Source organism: Zosterops lateralis (assembly GCF_965231275.1).
Source record: "Zosterops lateralis genome assembly, chromosome: 4".
Lineage (NCBI taxonomy): Eukaryota > Metazoa > Chordata > Aves > Passeriformes > Zosteropidae > Zosterops > Zosterops lateralis.
The window spans coordinates 3579994-3585993 of NC_139765.1; the positions used below are offsets into that span (position 1 = coordinate 3579994).

At 45.0% G+C, this 6000-nt stretch overlaps 1 protein-coding gene across 3 annotated transcripts in view; it reads right to left on the minus strand.

The window, feature by feature from the left end:
• The window catches only part of SHISAL1 (shisa like 1), a 69050-nt gene extending 65599 nt beyond the window's left edge, over positions 1 to 3451 (minus strand). For all 3 annotated transcript variants that reach the window (XM_083860550.1, XM_083860551.1, XM_083860548.1), the window contains exon 1: positions 3258 to 3451. The gene's annotated coding sequence lies outside the window, so the exon portion shown is untranslated. The remainder of the gene's footprint in view (positions 1 to 3257) is intronic.
• Between the last annotated feature and the right edge of the window lie 2549 nt (positions 3452 to 6000).

Genomic DNA, 6000 nt, shown 5'->3' on the forward strand with positions numbered 1-6000 from the left:
GGTCAGCAAGGAGCTTTTTGACATCTTCAGGTTAAAAAAGTTTCATTTTCTAAAAGAATAAAAGAAGGGCAACAGGAAAGTTTTACATTACCACTGGTATGTAAAAATATATTTTTTATCTTATGTTTGGCCAGTAAATTCTGATGAAAAGCAGAGGAAAAATCTACCATACTTGAGAGATACCACTTTGAAAGTCAGTTTTTCATCTGCAAATCTTTCATACGAAACAACCCTGTCTCCATCTAAAAGACTGTTTTATCAGAAGTATTGATTATTAGTGTGATTTTGAAAACTAAAACCCCTATAGCTACATCAAGTACACCACCATTTGAAGCATAAACACTTCACAGTAGCTTGTAAAGAACATAATTTTGCTCCAACTGGAATAACAGAAACATCTCTCATGCCTTCCTGACACCGCTACTCACTCCTGTCAAATGAGGTTGTGCATTTTATAAGGTCAAAAACTATACCTGGAAACTCACCTGCCCAATCCTCTCTTAAAAACACAGAATAAAATCTAAAAAATTCACTTTGTTCATTGAGTGCTGGTCTCTGCCATTGACGAGCACCTCGCTGCCAACATTCCTACTTTAAATTCACAATGGCTTTATTTTCCCATCCAAAAAACCAGTACATTCAACCTGACAGCAAACAGGTAAAGCCCTGATGATCCATCCTTTATTTTCAAGTCCTTGGGAGTACAGATCTGTGAACTTTTTCTCTGAAATCTGCTCCCTTCAAATATATTCAGCAAGATGAATGCTGGGGAACTAGCACTGGAAGTTACTCCAGTGTACATTATATCCAAGTTACTTTGGTATAATGTTGAGTAAAATACAATGTAATCCAATATCATTATCCATATTTGTAGACTTAGCCTTCATGTCTATGTACTTTTTTCCCCACTCTCTCAAACAAAACCCCTTTATCAGTGACAGCTTTATGTACTCAGATGTCTCCTCACAATCTTAAGTGATTATTCTTCTGAAAATATCTATAAAAGTGATAAGGGCTTTTTACAAATTATCTATCTTAAAAATAAAACTAAGAAAAATTTTTTGCCCCCTCGTGGCACCTAAGGTCTGCAAAATGAACTGGAATATCTGTTGCTCTGACTACCACCAACAATAAAAGATTGAGTTTTACAGAGGATGTAAATCACGGAGTAAAACCTGCATCACTTTCTCTCTACTTGTATTGACCCACGCAGCGCTAAGTAATAAAAATTTAATTATTCAACATGGAAGTTTAAGTCAATGACATCCAAAGGAGACAAGGTGACAACTAAGATTTCTGTTCTTTCTTTCTATTCATGGGATTGTCATAAAGTTACTTCACTCGTAACTATGGGTTGCTGATGGTCCTCAACTCAAAGAAATGTTTTCAGACAGGTATCTCACTACTGAGTTGCTAAAAAACAGAACACAGAAGTCAAGGCCACAAGCTTTTAGGGGTATTCCAATAAAAATACCTTTAGGCTGCTTCAGTAAAAGCTGGAAGTGGGATTTGCCTACTCTAATGCAGTTGGAACGAGGCAGATGTTTTAGCACATTGCTGGACTGAGCTGAGCACAGATTCTCTCTCACAGCATGAAAGAGACAGTTATTTTACAACAGTTTATTCACTCAGGAGGAGTGTTTCAAGAAAGAAGAAAGACTGTATGCTTCATACAGAAGTTCCCCTGCTATTATAACTTCCTACTCCTGCAATCTGAAACAGTCACAACTGAACGTCTATCGGGCAGTATTTCAAAACTGAATATTCTAAACCATTCCTTACACACTCCCAGTGCTTCTCAACACAACCCTACACGTTAAACTGTCTCTTGCAAAACCAAGAAAATTTGCAGGAGAGTTTCAGGTGTTTAACTTAACATATAGTTAAGTTAGAAGTGCGTGTTTGCTCATTCTCTCTAAAAAATGCTTTTAAGTCTCTCTCAGAGAGAGAGGCAAGTGATCAAGGTTGTCATTTAGTTTCACAGCATTTTCTTTCCTCGCTCCAGCATCTTCTCACTGGAGGTTTACTCTTTCTAACTGGATATTCCTACAAATTTCAGCATGTTAGACCCTTGTTTTTACCCGATTCTAATAAAGTTAACCCAGGAAACCAGTTAAAAATGGCATTAGAACCACTTTTTTCAGCTGGATGGTAACAGATAACACCTCCTGAAGACCAGCAGGACTGTGCTATGCTAAACAAGGGCTGGAGTTAAAAAGGAGGGGTTTTACCTCTACCATTAGTGAAAAGGAATGTATAACACATGTTTACTTCTAATAACAGAGGACAACACACTCACACACTCAGTTCTAAGAGCTCTCCATCTCAGATAAAGTGTTTTCCTTGATCAGCTCAGAGCACAGGTGCAAGTGAGCCACATTTCCTTTCCCTGCTGAGCAGAGTCAAAAGCAGGAAGAAGTTAAAGAGACCTGCCAAGGTCACAACCACAGCACCATGACAAAGTTACAGAGAAAAGTCACCAGCGATTCCCAGCTCAGCTGGAGCAGAGGCTGCAACAAGAAGCTCCTCAAAGGGTTCTGTGCTGCCAAAATTACATACAAAGAAAAAAAAAAAAAAAAAAAAAAAAGTAAAATCACTTTTTCAAGCACTAACACGTTCCTCAGGAGTAGTTTTGAACACGAGACAAGTCTGGCCATGTCTTAGTTTGAGCTTTATAGCTAAAGGAGGTAAAAGTACTCAGAAGCCTTGCACAGCTCTCACACTTGCTTAATCACATCCACATTAATTATCGTTAATTAAGTCTGGGTTAATCGCTGAGCATTGGAGGAAAAGCGAAAAGAAGCTACAGCATCACTCAGGGTTTATTTGCTTGGTTTTTTTTCTCCCTGGTGACAAAACACGAAAAGAGAGAAAACCGGGCAAACAAATAAATAAACCCCGAAGGCTGCGAGGGGGTCCCGTTGTCATGGAAACAAGTCGCTAATGAGCTTTTTTCCCACGGCACCGGCGATTAACACCCGAACCCCGCAAATAAACATTGATTCCCGAGGCGAAGAGACAAACAGAGGAGGGTCGGGGCGAGCAGCACCACCAGCATCAGCAGCAGCAGCATCATCGCCCATCGCATCATCCCTGAGCACAAAGGGACCGCACAAAGGGACCGCACAAAGTTTCCTGAGCGCTGCTGCTGCTGCTGCTGCCACAACCCGGCTCGGGGGGAGTCCGTGGACACACGGACAGACAGACAGACAGACAGACAGACAGACAGACAGACAGACAGACGGCCCCTCTCTCACCTGGCGCTCAGTCGCTGCCCGCGCACAGACACTTTTCCTGATAAACGCGCGGTGAATCCACTGAAAGGAGGAGGCGAATCCACTGAAAGGAGAGCGCACCTCCGAGCTCAGGGGGAGCAAAGCGCGGTGCTTTAACCGGAGAGCGGCGGGATGAAGCAGGGATGCACAAAAGCCGCTGCCACCTCCTCCTTCCCCGGCTCCCCCATCGCCTCTGTCCCCGCCCGCTTCTTTCTCCACCTTCTTCTCTTCCTCCCCCCGCCCCCCCCACTCCAAGCAGCTGCTCTGGCTCCACCTGGGCGGGCTGGGCTGGGCTGGGCTGGGCTGGGCTCTCCAGGTGTCTCCCAGCTCCCACACGGGTCTCTGAGAGCAGCCGGAGCTCGGCGGGGCCGCTCCGCCTCTCTGTTTCCCGCACGGAAACTTCCCCGGCTCTGCTGGTCCTGTACAGAGCTCCCTGCTGGTCTCAGCCGGGGATATCACAGCCTGGAGCTCTATCCCGGCTCAGGGATGGGCAGAACCGCCTGGAGGTGGCCACTCACCTTCAGGAAAAGCCGGCAGCGCCCTCCGGGAACGAGGGTGGAGGCGGCGCTGGCAGCGGCATCACCGATGGAGGTGAAACCCGGCGTTCCTCCTGCCTTTTCTCCCTTGTCCTGCTCCCCCTGCCCTTTCTCCCTGTCTTGCTCCTCCTGCGGGGCTCCCGGGGAGGTTCCCTGCCTTTTCTCCCTTGTCCTGCTCCTCCTGAGGGGCTCTCGGTGAGGGACCCCTTGCGGTGGCCGCCTCCCAGCCCTCCTGAGCTGAGGGGAGGATGGATGAGGGAGGGATGGATGGATGGAAGGAGGGATGAGGCGCGGCCGGAGCGCTGCACAAGGATCGGCTTTCCCCGGGCAAAGCTGGGCTCTGTCACAGCAGAGACGGTGCTGCGGCTTCCCCCGGGCTCCCAGCCAGGAGCTGGTCCTTTCCCGGCTACAATCCGAGCCCGCTCCTCTCTTCTTCCTCCTCCTCTTCTTCTTCTTCTTCTCCCCCTTTCCCGCACTCCGCCCTCCCCTCCCCACCGGGCACCGGGGATTAAGTGTGCGTTCAGTTTTAAGAGCATTATATGAATAAATAGAGATTGGGGTGAATTTCAATTACTCTGCGAGCATCCATCCATCCACCCGGCGTGTTAAGAAGCAATCCCCTCCAGGCATGGAGGGGAAAACCCTCCAGGTTTAATCAGAGGGGTCTGAAGCATCTCCGAGATGGGGACAGGAGGATAGACACTGATTTGAGAGTAAAAATGGCTAAAAAAACCTAAAAAATAAATGGTTAAAGCTTCATTTTCTCCCCCTCCTTCCTTTTTTTTGCATCACAATTCCAGAGCCCAACAGGTGGCCGTGACCTCAGAGAAGTTCCGAGCTAATCTAAGCAATGTCTATAAATGACCTCTCTCATGAATTCACATTACAAGGAAAAAAAAAAAAAAGAAAGATTTTTTTTTTTCATTTACATTTTAATGCATAAATCATGCAAAGTAGGGAGCTCCAGACACTGCTGTGAGAGTGATGACTCATGGCCACCACATGTACATTATTTATTGTCTGAGGATGGGACCGTGTTTAAATTAGGGTGCTTGATAACCTAAGCTGAATGTTCTGAACTGTTTCCTTATAATTATGTTCTGGAGACAGTAAAGCATAATTTTTTAACCCCAGTCTCTTTCCCTGACACAGTTTTAATTCAGAGTCTTGTGTGGAACTATAAATTTTGAATTTCCTAGCAGGTGGAGTGCTCTTTCTGCACTACATGTGGAAAGGAACTATCACAGATGCACTTCTCACATCAGGCAGGAATGTAAACTATGCCTTTCTGCGCATTAGCAGATAAAAACTGTTAAGTTCAACAATTTCTAACAGAAATGAAGATACCCTGTCAGCTCGTGGCAGCTTCTCATACTAGGATGTCTCATTTACAAGGCTGTGTTAAACTAAGCTTCGCCATCCCATCGGGACTAATTCTGTTCCAGACACCGAAAAAAACCCTCCTTATGGCTAGATGGGCTGCTGTTATTTTTTTCATGAAATAATTACAGAGCAAAGAAATGGTGGACCACCAGTTCATGTGTTTGTTTCCTTCTCACAGTCCTGTAAGAATTGTCAATTCTTCCATTTTACTAAACCTTGAGAGTAAAGGGCAATAAGCTGTTCTGTTCCCTGTTCTTCATTGGGTTTTTTTTTCTTTTTCTTTTCAAGCAGATGGTATCAAGGAAGCTCTTCCCACACATACACAAAGATTCAAAGCCATCCCTGCGAGGAACTCAGGCTTCAGCTACTCCTTTTGTTCTGTGCTTCTCTTTCTGTGAGAGCGACACACTCTCACCCATTTCATTGTTGTGAGTGACCAAAGGAAAAGCTGTGGCCAGAGTCTCCTATAAATATGAAACAAAAAATTCTGTTATACTCATGCTTATTTTGTGAGGAGCAGGCGTTTTCCAGTGTGAGGAGAAAGATCAGGATGGAGGGTGTTTATTTTTACTCAGCATTTTGGAGAAATGCTGGACTTTTAATGGTTTGAACTTTCAGTTGGCTTTCGGTCAGATCCCAAACCCACAGGGCTGAAATGCAGCAAACAGTAATAGGGAAATGCAAATTTAGCACAAGAAATTAAAATTAAATCCCGATCAATGATTCTGTCATCCCATGCTAGTGCCAGATGCAGCAACCAAATGCTTGTGTCCCAACAGCCTCATCATCATCTGCTTGATGTTGTG